Genomic DNA, 17,927 nt, shown 5'->3' on the forward strand with positions numbered 1-17,927 from the left:
TGGTAGGTAGTGGGATGGTAGTAGAAATTACAAAAATAATAGCAACTCGTATTTTGTATCATTTGTGCCAGGCACTTTACTAGGTGCTTTAAATGCATTATCTCAATTTACAAAGGACATGTTGGTATCATTCCCATTTTCCAGATAAGAAAACTGCAGCTCAGAGACACCCGGGCGCATTCCCCAGGTTACACAGTAAGGGATGGAAGCACGATTCAAACTCAAGCCCATGGGACTCTGTATCCTATGCCTTATATTTGGAAATGGCAAGTCCTTCCAGATTTGTTCCACTGTCAGTTACTGGGCTGGCTCTTAAGAAGTCAGCCTTGCTCCTTAACAAACAGGCTTCCATGGACCACCTGACCACCTCTTCTGCCTGGGAACATTACCCAAGTCCCCTAGCTGCCTCAGTTTACAGAACTGAGGTATAGGTACCTATCACTAGGTATAGGATCAGGAGTGAAGACCTGTATTAGAGCTCCTGTCATTGGAGTAAGACAAGAATGTGGTCAGAGGTGAAATTATTATTCAGGGAGCAGATCGAGGTTCAGAAGCAGAGCCTCCACGTGGCACTCCAGAAGCCCTAGAAACTTCTTACACTGTGCATGGAAACAGCCAGACAACCTCCCTCATAGTCCCGGAGGCAGCTCTGGACCACGCTCTTACTAGCGAGGTAATAGGACCATGAATAGTGAGGGGATGCGTGGCTAATGTAAAAATATAAAGAAAAACCTTTTGAAGTGGTCTTTTCAGGCTCAAAAGGAACAAAAAGGCCCTTGTAACCAGCTGGTGGAGAGATAAGCCAAAAAGCCCCTGGGACCTCATTACTCAAAGTGTGGTTGTGGACCAGCAGCCTGATATAACCTGAAAGCTTGTTAAAGATGCAGAATCTCAGGTCTTTCCCCGGACCTACTAAGTCAGAATTTGAATTTAACAAGATCCTGGGTGATTTGTGTATACCCCTAAGTTTAAGGAGACAATTTAAAGAGGAATTATTTTTATACAGATGGCCCTATTTTAAGCCAGCCTAATACAAGTGATCTCTCATTTTCTCAAAAGCTCTAGAATAGCCTGCAAGGCGCTGTATGATCTGGCAAGTCCCCTACCTGCCACTACATGAGTTACCTCTCTGACCTCATCTTCTCTCTCCTCTCTCCCACCTCCAGCTACAGCGGCCTTGCTGTTCTTAAACTCCCTAGGTAAACTCCGGCCTTAGAGCCTTCGCACTGGCTCTTCCTTCTGCCTTAAATGCTCTTTCCTAATGTGGTCGGTGGCCTTGGCCTGCTGCCTTCACATTTTGCTTGAATGTCACCTTTTCAATGACCATCTATTTAGAATTGCCACCCACCCCATCCCTTTTACCCTTCTCTACATTTTCTTTATTCCAACACACTATACCAATTATTATGCCTCTTAACTCTCTCTTCTCTCTAGAATGTCAGCTCCATAAGGGAAGAGATTTTTGTTTTGTTCACTGATGTATCCTCGGTGCCTGCAACAGTGTCTGACATATCAAGAGCACTTAATAAATACTTGTTGAAAGAAAGAACCAATCAGAGCAGAGTTTTCAAAAATGGATTTGTCAATGATTGTCTGAAGTTCAGAATAGCTCCCCTTTTCCCACAGAAGCAACGCTATGGATGCTGTATTCTCAGATCAACTCATGGAAACCTACTACACTCATAATTTAGCCAAAAAATTATATTTTGTTACAGAGCACCATTCAGGGACAGTCTGTAAGTAAAAATTTAGAGTGACAAATTTAAAAATTAAGTTGGGAGAATTAATATTTGACTAAAAGGGATTAATTAGTGCAAGGATTATCTTAAATTCTTATTGAAAGCCCTTTCATAATAATTTCTTCCCAAGGCCTTCTGTGATCACCCCAGACCACAATAAGCAGCCTTGTCCTTGATCTCACAGAGCACTTGTTAACTGTAGTATTCATTTGGCAGTGGGGCACACCCTGTTTTGTACCAGTTATTTTACAAAATTACTTTTAAAGCTGGATAATCACAGCCTGAAACTCTCCATAAATCTCAGAAAAAAATTTAAAAATCAGCGGATGCATTTGCCAACCCTCTGTAGACTTGACATTGATGGGTTGGCCCACTTCTTAGAACACTCACAGATCAACCTATCTCTGTTGTCAAGAGTCTTAATCCAGCGTCAGCATCTGCGTCATGGAGCAGTCACCAATGGCTAAACCACTGCAGGATTAACACAGGGCTGGGCCATTGCAATGTGTTTATTATACAATCTGCCTTGAACGTTTTTTCATCATGTCAAAGAGATAAGCATCAGATGAAGGGAAATAAATGTGAGACTGACACCTTTTATAAAAATGCCCCCTTGCTCTAAGTCACCAGTTCCCCATGGCTTTTGTATTTAAAAGTTTGGTCTGTGCTGCTGAACTGGACTGTGTGTTTTCGTCTTAGGTATTAATATTTAACTTTATGTGGAACTGTAGTTTGTGTTCCTAATTGGATAGTAAACTATGTAAGTGTGTCTTTTTACTTTTTACTTTTATCTCTCAGGGCACCTAGCATGGGGCCTTGCACATACCAGTAATTATAATGAAAGTTTACATTTATTTCATACTTTATATAGTGCTATGCCTTAACTCATTTAATCTCTGCAATCACCCCATGGGGCAGGTGCAATTATTGTTCTCATCTTGGAGAGGAGGTTACTGCCACACAAAATGGTTCAGGAACTTGCCCAAGGTCACACAGCTAATAAACGTTTTTTGCCAAAGCAATCTGACTTCAGCACCATGCTCTTAATTAATAATACATGATGTAGGCCGGGCGCGGTGGCTCAAGCCTGTAATCCCAGCACTTTGGGAGGCCGAGACGGGCGGATCACGAGGTCAGGAGATCGAGACCATCCTGGCTAACACGGTGAAACCCCGTCTCTACTAAAAATACAAAAAAAAAAAAAAAAAACTAGCCGGGCGACGTGGCGGGCGCCTGTAGTCCCAGCTACTCGGGAGGCTGAGGCAGGAGAATGGCGTAAACCTGGGAGGCGGAGCTTGCAGTGAGCTGAGATCTGGCCACTGAACTCCAGCCTGGGCGACAGAGCAAGACTCCGCCTCAAAAAAAAAAAAAAAAAAAAAAAAAAAAAAAAAAAAAAAATAATACATGATGTAAAATTATGGCTTAAGAGATTAAAACTCTCTCTCTAGTGGGTAAAAATACCTTTTAATGTTAAAAAATGTATATTAAAAATATATATACACACATATGTAGATACATACATATACACATAATACATACATCAATTAGTTATGAGTCATTTATTTATGGGGTATACAATATACCTGGCATAGCAGTACTCAACATAAATTTAGTTTCAACAGCCCATGATGAGAACGAAGCATCTCTATTTGCACTGCATTTATCATAAGCATCCTGTTAATATCATGAAAGAAATGCAAGTTTACTGTCATGAACTCAGAGATCCAGGAGTGTTGTGAACTTCTTCCAATATCTGCAGGCTTAAGTTCATGGTAATATAAGCATTTAATTGATTATTTCTAATGTAATATTTATTAGCAAATATTTATTAGAAATTCATGAAATATTTTTCAAACGTTTATGTGTATTATGTCTATATGTATGTATATGCATATGTGTTTGTGTGTATGTAATTCAAAGTATTAGAACAAAGAGTCTTCACTTTTGTTCTCTGCATATTGTGCTTTCTCCATTCCTTTTGATATCTGTTTTCTTTGAATCATAGAAATTTACAAGCTGGGAAAAAGACATTCGTCATCCAGCCTATTCCCCAGCCAAGGGAAAAACATTCCCCATCATTTCTCTTGTAGAGCTTTAGGATCCCAGACTTGACATTTTTAGCCACAGGACTTTTCTATTCTTCCCCAAGGAGATAGTTTAAGTCTATTAGATAGCAGTGAGTATTGCTTACTGTGTGGGATTTTGCCAACCAACCCTCCCAGGTCACTAAAGGGCATGGAAAAGAAGGCAGTGTCCTAAGAAATATTTTCATAGTCAAGGAGGGAGGGAGGGAAAATCTGCCTCTTATGATAAATTTCAAGACTATTTGAGCTTAACGTCTTGAGAAATTTGCCTAGCTTCTTCCCAGTTCCTCGCCAAAGAGCAAAATTTTATGGTAGACCACCTAAGTTATTTCAGTTCATATCCTGTAGGCAGCTATAAAATATTTTAAAATATTTCCTGATGTATTCTTTCTTCTTGGCATTTCGTTTTTATCCTGCAACATCTTAACCATTAAAAAAGATCTTAGGCTAAGGCTTTTGTTCTAGAAAAGGGAAAAAAGACAAAGAACCCAGCAAGCAGAATTTCAGCAAGTCAAATTCTTCACTTTGAATTTCAAAATTGGCTCTTGAGAGGGTAAGACACGATAGCATGGAAAGAGAAAAATGTATATTTGATATATATTTGAAGAGCTAAATGTGCGTATGCACACACACACACTGCCTCTACTCTCACTATGTGTGTGTGTGTGCGTGTGTGTGTGTGTGTGTGTGTGTGTGTGTATTTAGCTCTCCAAAGATAAGTCCTGGAGCACTAACAGCATAGAGTTTATAACATTAACCATAGAAGAGGAAAAACGTATGATATACAAACCGTTGATTTGCTACACAAAGAGGAGATAAGAACCTTTTCTGGTCTGCGGTCAAGGAACTTGGAAAAGATTCAGAGAGTGAATAGTTGGTGTAGAGTCTTGAGAAATGCTTCTCACAGTGACCACAGTGACTGCCACATGAGTACCCTTGGAGCATCGGTAAAGACCACCTTCTCTGGACAAGACAGAGGTATGAGAATAGGGAGAATTAGTTCCCAGCTTGACAATTGAAACTCAGACAAGAAAGGGCTTTTCTCAGAGGGCTCCACACCATCAAAGGGCAGCCAAGACAGTATAAAAGTATGTACAGGGTAACAAAGTTCTGAAATGGCCTCTCTCATCCTCTATGCACCCCACTCCCAATCTTTTGCAATCCCAGAATGAAGTGAAAGGGCAGCCATATGTTCCTCAGGCTTGCTAAGAGAGGTCCAGAGGTTGGGTAAGAGCAGATGGGGTTCAACTGGGTTTTGCAAGGCAGGTACAGAAGTTGCAGAGTAAAAGGCTTGGTCATCAGATACCATGGGGATGTGCCGCATCAACAGACACAATAAAAGTAGAGGCAGATCCCAAAGATTAGGCAAGGCCAGCTAAGCTTCAGCAGAGGCCAGCAAAGACAGAAGATGAGATGCACCCCAGAAACCTTTTCACCAGTTATGAGATGGATAACCCTTGGCCCCTAAGAAGATGGAGAAAAGAAATGGGGAACACCCTAAATGAGTACATATTTGCCTCAAAGAAACTAGAATTTCAAGTAGTAAGTTACCAAGTTACCTGAATTGCCATGGTTAAATTCATCTGAATGTTATAAATTGTGATAACTATAAAAAATTATACTCACTACAATAGTGTTTTCTGGACCAGACCCAGTATCTAATGGATGTAGCCATATGACACTAAAGCTGAAGAAACACAAGAAACAAGTGACTTTAAAACTCCCTAGAAAATAAGTCATATTAATAATTTTAGAAAATAGCGGCCGGGCGCGGTGGCTCAAGCCTGTAATCCCAGCACTTTGGGAGGCCGAGGCGGGCGGATCACGAGGTCAGGAGATCGAGACCATCCTGGCGAACACTGTGAAACCCCGTCTCTACTAAAAAATACAAAAAACTAGCCGGGCGAGGTGGCGGGCGTCTGTAGTCCCAGCTACTTGGGAGGCTGAGGCAGGAGAATGGCGTGAACCCGGGAGGCGGAGCTTGCAGTGAGCTGAGATCCGGCCACTGCACTCCAGCCTGGGCAACAGAGCAAGACTCCGTCTCAAAAAAAAAAAAAAAAAAAAAAAAAGAAAATAGCAAAAGGTATTAAAAGAAGACTTCATAAAATATGATTGCAAAAATTCAAGAAATCCATGATACTCGAAATATGAGCATTTTTTACCACAGTTAAGAGTAACTTCAAAAGCAAAACTGAGTGCTCTCCAAGAAAGTCTTTCATTCATTGCTTATGAGTTAAATTTAGAACCGTGGGTACACTCCATTTATTGCAGTTAGTACTTTTAGTACATAATTTAGTAATTTATCATACACTTAAATTCTTCTCCAGTTGGGTTACATGTGCAAGCCTTTTGCCTCCAACCAGACCAGAAGCTTCAGGTTGCAGAAACTGAACTTGCTTTATATGTAAGCTGCACAGTGCCTTCTCCCTGAATTACTACTCCAAAGCCATTCCTGCACCAAACAAACCTCATCAATTTCCAAACCAAAAACAAGTTGTTCTCAGTCAACACCACCACGTGTTTTCTAGTGCAGAAAACAGCAGGGATGCAAGGTCTTTCTCTTCCCTACCATCTGTTTTTATGCCACTCAATAATGCTGATACCGTATTTGTTTATATCTTTACTGTTATACATACATACAGACACACTCTTAACTTCCTTACCCCTCTTTTTTTCTCCAAATACAACACATCAATTACTAGTGTAGAAATATACTAAAGAAAAAAGTGAAGTTGCAAATTTTTCACTTGGAAGATTGAGGAGAAAAGATCCCAACAGGACCTGGATACGCCAGATGTCGTTGAGAAACAGCAAGATAGAAAACACAAACTGGAATCATATCCACCTCATGTACTCTAAAGTCCTGGATGGTTTTGAGAGTGATGAAGGCAAACTGCTTCAGAGAATGGCCAGGACCTACATGGAGTTAGGGTCCTGGGGTGAGGTCGGGGAGTTAGATAACCTGGGAAATCTCAGACACCAGCCAAGCAGCTTTGGTGGCAAGAGAAACCAATTAGAAGACCCTCCCCCAACTTTATCAAAGAAGTCATCGTTTCCATGGAGCTAGGAGTTTGTACCTAGGACATAAGAGAAATGAACAAAGATAAAGTTGAATTTAAAATGAATGGGCAAGCATTGTGTTCAGTCATATGTGTAATCAATTAGTGTCCATCCATACATACGGGGTTTCATTGTTCCAATTTATTTTACCTGGGCTAATTTAATTGAAGATACTCCTTGGCTTCTGGAATGCCCACTTTAGCTATTTATTCTGTATTTGTATAATACTTGGTAGCAATAAGACATTTTTAAAAGCACTTAAAAATGAATATTCAAGAAGAAGGACAAAGGAAAATTAAGGGCTGGGAAATCCAGAAAAGAACAAAACAAAGTACTCAAATGCATTCAATTTTATTGTGTTTGATATACTTGCTAAAAGCAGGCCACAGATTGGACTCTGACCTTTTATCCAGCAGTGCAAAGACAGAAATCAGATGTGGTATAACATTTATAATGTTTGTAATATTAAGAAAGAAAGGAAAAGACAGATTCTCAGGGAAAACACATTTATTTACAATACTTAACCCAGAGAGGAATGTCAAGATTGAAAGTCCCAGTAGAATCCTGACACTGCATCCAGCACTGTGGGCCCGTCCTGTGGCACTTGCCTTAGGCTGGTGAGCAGGACAGAGAGCCACTTCATAAAAGCAGTTCCATGGTGGTTTAGGTCCAAAACTAAAATGACTCAATCCAAGGAAACAGTTTGTATAATTTAGAGGAGACAGAGGACATATACCTCAAAGTCAGCCTCTGCAAACACTGCCTTCTTCGATTGACATTATTCTCCCTGACAAGTGCCTGGAGCCTGGGTATTCTCTGTGGTAGACAACATCACATGAGGAATGAATTGTGCTGAATTTCATTCTGTTTCCTGCACCAAATGGGTACAGAGTTTTCCTGAGAGCCATGCCGTCCGTTGCTTTTACAAATGTTTTCCCACTTCAAGTCCTCCCCCCATCACATTCAGACTAAGCTAGTTCTCAGTGGAGTAGAACGTTTTTCCTCTCAGAGTGACTCTGTGCCTTGGTTTCTCCATAATGTCAGAGGTGGTTGTTCAGGTCAGGGTTCAGGTACAGGGTCATGCAGGTGGTGGAATAAATAAAGTGATCCCCCAGTGCAGTCCTCAGGAAGTCACAGGGGGTGGGAAGGAGTGCGGGTTATGCCTCTTCTCAGGCTGACGGTTGCCACTCAACTCCAACTGATTGTTGCCATGAAGAACTCTGCATTTTTATGTGAAATTTCTTACTTTTTAAAATCCCAAGAGAGCTAAATGAAACAATTCTGCTTGTGGGCTCCATGGTGCAACGCCTGTTCCATTCTCACATTCTTTAAAAACTAAGTTTTTCAGTGAAAGCATGAACAAATGTCCGGAAATTATTTGAATTCCCCTAAAGAACAGAGATTTTTGTTCCTGTCACTCCAGAGAAGCTTTTGAAAATAAATAGCGGTAATATGATTCAAGGTAGGACTCCGCCTTGTGTTGTTAAAGCAAGGAAGGAATTGATGGCAACTGGAAGACAGCTTTTACAAGTAAGGGATATTTTTGTCAAGCAAGATTTTTATTCGTTTTCATTTTAAACATCAAAGATGATCATTGTGTGGGGTTTTTTATTTTTTTTTTTTTCCTTTTTTTTTTTTTTTTGAGATGAAATTTTGCTCTGTTGCCCAGGCTGGAGTGCAGTGGCATGATGTCAGTTCACTGCAACCTCTGCCTCCCTGGCTCAAGCGATTCTCCTGCCTCAGCCTCCCAAGTAGCTGGAATTACAGGCGCCCCCCCTCCACCATGCCCTGCTAATTTTGTGTGTGTGTGTTTTCAGTAGAGATAAGAGTTTCACTATGTTGGCCAGGCTGGTCTTGAACTCCTGACCTCAAGTGATCCACCTGCCTTGGTCTCTCAGAGTGCTGGGATTACAGACATGAACCACCGTGTCTGGCCTTATTTTTTACTTTTATAGAGACAGAGTCTTGCTTTATTGCCCAGGCTGGTCTCTGACTGCCAGGTTCAAGCAATCCTCCTGCCTCACCCTCCCAAACTGCGGAGATTGCAGAAACGAGCCCATGCTTACCCATGATTATTTTTAATTGGTTTTATTTTTTCATACATAGGGTTCTGTGCTACCTCTGTTTTCTTTTTCTTGCTTGCTTTTTTCTTTTTTTTTTCTTTTGAGATGGAGTCTCGCTGTCGCCCAGGCTGGAGTGTGATGGCGCTATCTTGGCTCACTGCGACCTCCGCTTCCCAAGTTCAAGCGATCTTTGTGTCTCAGCCTCCTGAGTAAGTGGGATTACATGCGCCCACCAACATGCCTAGCTAATTTTTTGTATTTTTTTGTAGAGAGAGGGTTTCACCATGTTGGCCAGGCTGGTCTTAAACACCTGACCTCAGGTAATCCGCCTGCCTTGGCCTCCCAAAGTGCTGGGATTACAGGCGTGAGCCACCATGCCCGGCCTGTTTTCTTAAATATGTAGTTTAGACTCCCCAAACATGTTCCTCTCCCTACAATACAAAGGCTTTTCAAGACCAGCTCAGACACGTTCATGCTGCTTGCGGCCCTCAGCAGTGGGATCTGCAGATCTTTACTGAGCAACTAACACACTCCTGACGGGAACGGCAGACTGAGTGACTAACTGTACCTCTTTGGATGATTTTTTTCCCCCATCTTAATCAATACCTACATAACTGATCAGGTGAACCAGATGGCCCTTCCGCTTCACAGATTAAGACAATTAGGACACCAGACAGGTGTTCAAGCTGACATTTTTCATAACTAAGACAAGAAAAACCTAACACTTTATCTTCTCGGAAAAAGGCAAGCTCCAGCTGGTCTTGGGCATGAATCAGTACTAATTCATACGCTATCTAGCTAAAAGTGGGTACAACCATATTTAGACAAAATACGATATAAAAGGGAATTATGTATCAGTAAGTTTGTAAGAGCTCCCAACACAGAATCTGGATAGAAAATATCATAGTACAAACCTAATAGAATACTGAGAACACTGTGTGTACCAACATTTTACAGACACTCTAAGAGAAAGAGGCTGATTGTGGAAAGCAAGTAGACTCCCTTCTCTAGGACCAAATCTCAGAGAGACAAAGAGCTCTGAAACCGGGGGAGCCTCACAACTATGAGCTCTGAAATGACTGGGGGGAACAAAAAGACCTAGAAACACAAGGCGAGGTATAAGGAAAGATTAAAGATCTATTTCTGGAACCTAGACTTACAGAGGGTACTCCTCCCATGCCACATGCTATTTCAATAGGAGAGAATATGCAAAACAAGTCACAGTTTGAACAGGGAATGGTTATTTTATTCAGAACCAAAAGAATATTTACCAAGAATATTTACCATTCTGTAGCTAAACATAGGACTTGTATTTCAAGAGGCCAGGGGATTTATGCTTCCCTCTCTGACATGTTCTCTTAACTCCAAGCCCCAGTGTTCCATTGCAAGAGTAGTAGAGGCACTCGGCTGTAGTGGAGGGACCCCGCTATAGCAGGGATCATCCTAGAAACGACACTGAACACCAAGCAGGCTCCTGCAGAAGATTTATAAACATAAGAGCGACTCCGAAATACCTGGACACCCTACCCGCCACACAGAGGAGAACTGAAAAATAACAGAAGTGCCTCTGGGAAGGAGATAACAAATATTCCTCCTGTCTCTTGCCTTCCATCACTCATACCAATTAAAAAGTAAAACAAACGTGGCCAATGACAACAATCAATTCTCCCAGTTTATAATCAAAAGAGATTTCAGCAACCAAGAATGTTGCAAAAAAAATTATTACCATAGGCCCTGCATATTTCTATAGTAAATAAATTCATTCATCATCAAGAGAGTTTATATGATATTCTCTTGATGATGAAAGAATTCACTTATGAGAAGAGAATTCTGGAAAAAGTCATGTTAAGAATCCTGCAGGTGGAGAATAGCTAATGGATGCAGGGCTCAATACCTAGGTAACTATTGATCTGTGCAGCAAACCACCATGGCATACAAAGATTACCTATGTAACAAACCTGCACATCTGGCACAGGTACTCCTGAACTTAAAATAAAAGTTGGAAATTTTAAAAAATTAAAAATTAAAGAAAAAATCCTGCAGGCATAATTCAGTCTGGCCTTCTGGCCTTGATTTTACTATTCAATAGTAACTGGAAAATATCATGCATGACAAACCACCCCCAAAATTACACACAATTAACAAAGTAAAATGTCATTTTAAAATTAAGATAGAAAATGTGTTGATTTTTTGAGATGATATTTGCTGAATGGGATAGGTGGGATCATGTGGGATGGAGGAGGGGGTTGGCAGGAAAGAGTGGCCACAGGTAGGGTGCTAATTTATCAGTCAGTATGCATGAGGATCTAAAGAAATCTAATCCAGGTTTTTATAGTTTTTGAACTCAGAAAAACGCAGCTACCTGCTGACAAGCAGCAGCAATGCTGAAATGAGAGAAAAGGGAATTGGGGCCTCAATTTGTTTCCTATTGCTGGTTTAACAAATCACTATAAAATCTGTGGCTTACAACAACATAAACTTATTTTACAGTTCTGGAGGTAAGAAGTCCAAAATGGTCACACTGGACTAAAATCAAGTTGTCGGCAGCTCTGTTCCTGATGGAGGCTCTAGAGGAGAATCCGTTCCCTTGGCTCCTCTCTCTTCTAGAAGCTGTCCACCTTCCTTGGCTCTTCCAGCCAGCAGTTACTTCACTCCTACTTCTGCTTCCATCATCACAATTCCTTCTCTCACTCAGACCCTCCTGCCTCCCATTTTCACTAATAAGGACCCTCATGATAACATTGGGCCCACTCTTGTAACCCAGTATTATCTCCCCATCACAAGAAACTTAACTCACATCTGGAAAGCTCCTTTCTCTATATAAGGTAACACATTGACAGGCTTCTGGGGATTCAGACTTGGGGATGTTTGGAGGCCATTATTCTGCCTAATACAGGGCCATAAACTATTGAGTTTCATTTCTAACAGAGAAGTGTCAGAAGAAAATGAATGATCAATTATCATGTTTTATAATTGTTCATCTCCCTCTGATACACACCCCAAACCTTTTTATTCCTGTGCCCTATATCTATTTTATATTAGAAATGGCTAGAATTTGTTGGGTGTTTGTAAGTGTCAGCTACTGTGCTAGGCAACTTACTTGTATTTTCATATTTAATTGTCCCAACAATCCAATGAGGTAATTGCCATCCTCATCCCCGTGTTGTGAATGAGAAAACTGAGGCTTACAGAAGGTAAGTCGTTTGTCTGAGGTTTTACAGCTGAAATTCAAACCTAGGTCTGTTTGAATTGAGCTAGGGCTCCTAACCAATAAGAAGAAAAAAAAAAAAAAAAAAAACCACACAGAATATATTGAGGCTTACAACAAACAAAGATCTCTTCTTGCTCGTGCTCCATATTGGACACTATGTGTTCATCTGGGGCCTGCTGCAGCCTGCACATCATCATCATTCTGAGACCCTGGCTGAAGAGGCAGCCCCTGCCTGGGAGATTGTCCTTCTCAGATGTTGCTCTTCATTAGCAGCAGGGAAAGACAGGGATGGGGTGGAACTTCTTGGAGGCTTTTAGGGTGTTAATTTGGAAGTGATGTGCCCCATTTCTGTTCACATCTCATTGGCCAAAACAAACTCAGTGACCAAGCCTGATATCCATGTAGCTGGGATGAATCATTCTGTCACCATGCAGGGCAGCAAATATTTGGAAATGATAATACACTCTGCTATGACTCTTAGCTCTGTGCTCACTGAGATGAGAGGAAAAACAATAAACTATTATTATCACAGAGAGTCAAGATGACTTTGGACTTTCCTTAGTGGCACAGCACTCACCTCCAGGCCAGATGGACTCCTGGGTCTATGCAGAAGAGGCCACCTGTATAAAGGGAGATTCTGAGAACCTGAAATTTTCCTTCATCCAGATACCCAAAGTGTCTGACACTCCTCCAGTAGAGATAAAGTTGTGCTGCCTGAGGATAGCTATGTGCTACTAGGAGTTATGACGTGTTCTTCAAGGAGGCTTTCTCCCAGCTGGTAGGACTCTTGTTATGGAGCTCCCTCAAAGCAGCAGATGAGAAAGAGTAAGGGTATCCTAAGGTCCTCTTTAGTCTGAAGGCTTTGTAGAATTCTAATCCAGATGAAGAACACTCTTCTCTGAGGACAGTTCTTAGGACTCAAAGATTGGGAATGATGATTACATCTTGTCCAGTGTTTCTGAAACTGTGCTTCAAAGAGCCCTTGTTGTGCTATAAAGGTGTCTCAGAAATAGCAAGAGAGATACACATAACCACTACATGCCCTTATGCCCTGGGGACTTGACATACACAGAAGCTAGGGCTAGGATAAGAAATGGGGCTTTCAGTCCATCAGCAAACAAACGGATAAAGAAAATGTGGTATATGTACACAATGAAATATTATTCAGTCTTGGAAAAAGAGACCCTGCCATTTGCCACAACATGGATGGACTTGGAGGATATTATGCTTGCTAAGTGAAATTAGTCAGACATAGAAAAATAAATATTGCATGATTTTACATATTGTGGAATCTATTTTTTTAAAAGCTCTAAGACACAGAGAAAATGAAACAGTAGTTATCACAGGTGGGAGTGGGGAGAGGAAACGGGGTAATGTAGGTCAACGGATACAATATGGCAAACGTGTAGGATGGACAAGTATACAGATCTGATGTACAACATGAGAACTGAAATTAATAAAATTGTATTGTATTTGGGATTTTTGTTAAACGAGTAGATTTTAGCTGCTCTTATTGCCAAAAAAGTAACATGTGAGAGGATAGACATTAATCTGCTTCACTATTGTAACCATTTTACTATCTACACGTATCTCATATCATCATGTTGCAAACCTCAAATATACACAATAAAATTTATTTTTTAAAAAACAAGAAATGGAGCTTTCAGGACTGAGACTTAAAGTAGATTAACAGAGAGAAGTATTCTTTTTGTTATAAAAATACAAGACTGTCTGCTAAGAGTGGCTCCATCTTGAGGTCTAGAAGGTCTGTCTGTCAAGTAGATACCTGTGGTTCTAATGGCTCTGCATGGCCCACCCATAGAAGATGGAGCTGAATGACCATCTGGCAGTGTATTAGTCTGTCCTCCCACTGCTAATAAAGACACACCCCGGACTGGGTAATTTATAAAGAAAAAGCGGTTTAATGCACTCACAGTTCCATGTGGCTGGGGAGGTCTCACAATCATGGCAGAAAGTGAAGGAGGAACAAAGGCTTATCTTACATGGTGGCAGGGAAGAGACCATGTGCAGGGGAACTGCCCTATATAAAAACATCAGATCTCATGAGACTTATTCGCTATCATGAGAACAGCATAGGGAAAATACCACCCCCATGATACAATTACCTCCCACCAGGTCCCTCCCATGGCACATGGGGATTATGGGAGCTACAATTCAGGATGAGATTTGGGTGGGGACACAGCCAAACCATATCAGGCAGGAAGCAAAGAAGAGGGTGATCAGAAAGGGCAGGGGGATGGCGGGGATGGGGAGGCAGGGTGGTGAAGGAAGCTCAAGGGCTGGTTCCAGGGGAGAAACAAGGAAGAGAGAGGGTCAAAAGGGGAGGTTTGTTCTCTGTGACTCCGAGAAGGGCTATGTGGGTGAGCTCTGTGCAGAAGGTTGCATGGAGGAAACTCACACCTCTGATGCCCCTACCTCCTTTTGAATTCCTTGGGATGGACGTGTGAGCTGAAATGGCCACCAACTTTTTACTTCTTTCTGTCACAAAAGCATTGAGTGTACAAACATAAAAGGCTTCCACTTAAGATTTTTTTGAATGTTTAAAAACAAAAGCGTGAAATGCCACAATTTAATCCAGTGTTCTTATCTCATGAAAAAGGAAATGGGAGCCCAGATTAAAAGACTAGTCTAAGGTCAGGAAAAAATGGGTAGAAAGTTGAAGTCACAACCAAGACTTGGGGCTCCCAGTCCAGTGCTCCCTCCCCTACAATCATATATCCCTCAGCTCCTGGGTTCCCGTTGTTGGTGCCCACAGCCTACTAAGTGAGGGGTGGCAACCCTTTGCTTTCCCTGGGTAACTTGTGGAGGCAGGATGAGTTATTTATTTGGATTCTGCAGCAGCACCACTCGGCTTTGAAAGCAACCAAACCCTCATCTCCCAGAGTTACTGGGCTCATCTGTACCCATAAGAGCCACAGCATAGGAGAATGTGACCTCCTGGCTTCACCCGGGTTCCCACTGTCTCATCACATCTGTTCTCTTGGCCTCCTCTTATGGACCTTTGCAAGGCCTCTCCTGCTTGCCAGGTTGAGGCAGCCTGTTAGCTGGCTACCAGTTGGATTTTTCACAAGTTTGCCACGTTGCAGTGACAGGACTGTACTGAGGCCCAGATGCCTCAGCATAAATAAATAACACATCTGGGACGTGGACGGGGTCCAACTGCATATTATAGAAGAAGCTGGGGTGGAAACAGAGCCAAAGGTTACACATCTGGAAACAGTTAAGTTAGGAGTAAGCAGGGAGTAGGATGTAGTAGAAAAAGAGAGAAGAAAGGTTGGGGGGAAAGATCAAACTAGGAATTACTGTTGTCTGGAAGGATCTGAATTAAAATTGCTAAGAAACAGAACCATGGTTTATATAACAGCTGAATTAAGAACATTCCTATAAAAATGATAGTTTATAATAATTGACCTCAATGCAGAGAGGCTGAGCAGGACCAAGCAGCTGGAATCCTGGACGTCTGATTGCTTTGGATGTAGCTAGAAGGGATGGTTCCCTCCTAGCTATTTGAATCTATAAATGGCTTCGCAGTGAGCAGGGTGAAGGAGTTCAGCCCTACGTGGATGAGAACCCTAGGCCTCCCTGCCCAGGATCACCCGGCACTTGGGAGGCTTAATGAGTTCCCAGGTTCCTGGGCAGCCTCCGCTTAATATGCCTGTTGTGAATATACAGAGCATTAAAGAGGAGGCCTGGGAGGAGGGGAACGTGCAGTGACACCACTTCCTCCCAGCCAGAGACCCAAGCAGATGATTTACCTAGATGAATCAGGAATGGCTGCAGAGGGAACTGCTCACACCCATACCCCCAGCCAGCAACTGAAAGCTACAGTGACATCACCACACAGAGGACAGAAGTCTAAGTAAAGGGAAAATTAGGACAAAAAGAAGAGAGAAAAAAATATCCTTTTCTCTCCCTCTCAATGGAATTCAAGTGTATGGATTACCTTCTTAATGGATGGCCTTATTTAATCTCCTGGCATAAAAATATTCCAAATTAAGCTGTCATTAAGAGAAGCCAGAATGTGGGCTTTCCAAGCAAAACACAGAAGCACAGGGCATTTCTTCCAGCCCCCTTTCACTGAGTCTCCATTTTGTGACAGGTAATACAGGCTGGATCGTAAGAGAGGCTCCAACTGACTTGGGACTGAACTTTGATGGTGGTAAAATGTAAACTTGCCATTGTTTAAATAAAAGCAGATGACTCAACAAAATGGACCTACCACCATGGCAACTTTTACACTGAGATTCCAGGTTTTCTACATGTGCAGGGAATCTGAAAGAATAAATGGCTTTCTTTGGGTCTTGGTTAGAAACAGTTTGCAATTGGCGATGATTGTACTTTAAAGAACCCTCGAAATGATCAAACCGTAACACTAGTCTCAAATACTAATCCTTAGTTTGTAGGTTCTCAGCATTCTAGTGGAGGGGAGAAACCAGTCAATCTTCCCAATGTCATATGCCTTGTGACTCTGAAATCTTTTAATAAAACATAATTAGGGAATATGATTAGAACTTGGTATGATTCAGTTTTAGATCTGTGCATAATTTTAAAAGCTTTGTTCGTTCAGAAAATATTTACTGAGTCTTCTAAGAGCCTGGCATTATGCTGGAAGCTGATGGGTACACTGCTGAATGAGACAGAGCCCCTGCTCTCAAGGAGCTTGTAATCTGGCCACCAGAGTTTCTGCAACCATCGTAACAGTGAAAACACAGCTGTTAATTCTGTTCAAGTTAATTTTCTGGAGCACCAGTGAATTCGAGGGCAAAAGAAGGCCGCAGTTCTGCGAATATTCCATCCTCAAAATAAAAATAGAACTATATTTAGAAAATCTTAATTTTGTGGCATTTCAAGAGCACAGAAACTACATAAAGAGGGATAAGCCAAAATTATTTCTTTAGCCTAGTTATTAATTTGCAGCTTAAAATCTGCTGCAGGAGACTCCAAACCAAAGTGATATTTTGTGGAAGAATTGGGGAGGTTGAAAATAATGGTTGAATATAATGTCTCCTAAAAGTATCTCCGTATTCAAAATCCACACAATTCAAGAGCAATTCTGACCAAGGTGAGATAGTTTAGGTGCTGTTTACCAGCTAAAATGGCATCGCCATGTGGCCAGAGCATAAACACCATTTATAATATATCTTGCCTGTCTGTTTTAAATTATGTGACTTGGGGCTCAATTGTTTGGTGAGTTTGGGGGTAAGCTGGATTTTTCTGTTTGTTCCTCCAGATCCATCTCTACTCTGCCCTGTATTCCTAGGAAGTCCATCTATATGGACTGCATCAACAGGTTCTTTAGCCTTCTGGCTTCCAGGCACGTTTCGCCAATGGCTGGAACTTGCAAGAAATCAGGGAGATGGAGGAGAGAGGTCAGGCTATCTAAGCCCAGGGCTCCCTCTCTGCCAAGTCACTGTGGGTCAGTTGCATCTTCTCCCAAAGTCCCCAGCTTCTGTCAGGTGGCCCTCTTCACAACCACTCTCGCAGGGGCTCATTAATGACTCATTCCCTTTGTCCTTTCAGAACTGAAGGGGGTACAAGCACTATTACGTGTAGTTTCCCTACTTCCTCCTCACACCTTTATAAGCAGTCATTTTGTCCAATTAAAGTGTGCCATCTATTTCCTGCTGGAGCCATGACAGATACAGGGGATTTCACATTATTTCAAGTTTTGTACCTAAAAGAAGGCTTTATTATTATTTTCATATTACAGGGTTTCAAATTTGCCTAGTAAAATTTGCATGAAAAAGCA

The 17,927-nt window shown here is 41.6% G+C and overlaps 1 long non-coding RNA gene across 1 annotated transcript in view; it reads right to left on the reverse strand.

The window, feature by feature from the left end:
- The window catches only part of LOC117079569, a 526,295-nt gene that overhangs the window by 358,557 nt on the left and 149,811 nt on the right, over positions 1–17,927 (reverse strand). The gene's annotated exons all lie outside the window — the stretch shown is intronic.

This window comes from Trachypithecus francoisi, unplaced genomic scaffold (genome assembly GCF_009764315.1).
Source record: "Trachypithecus francoisi isolate TF-2019V2 unplaced genomic scaffold, Tfra_2.0 Lachesis_group7, whole genome shotgun sequence".
Lineage (NCBI taxonomy): Eukaryota > Metazoa > Chordata > Mammalia > Primates > Cercopithecidae > Trachypithecus > Trachypithecus francoisi.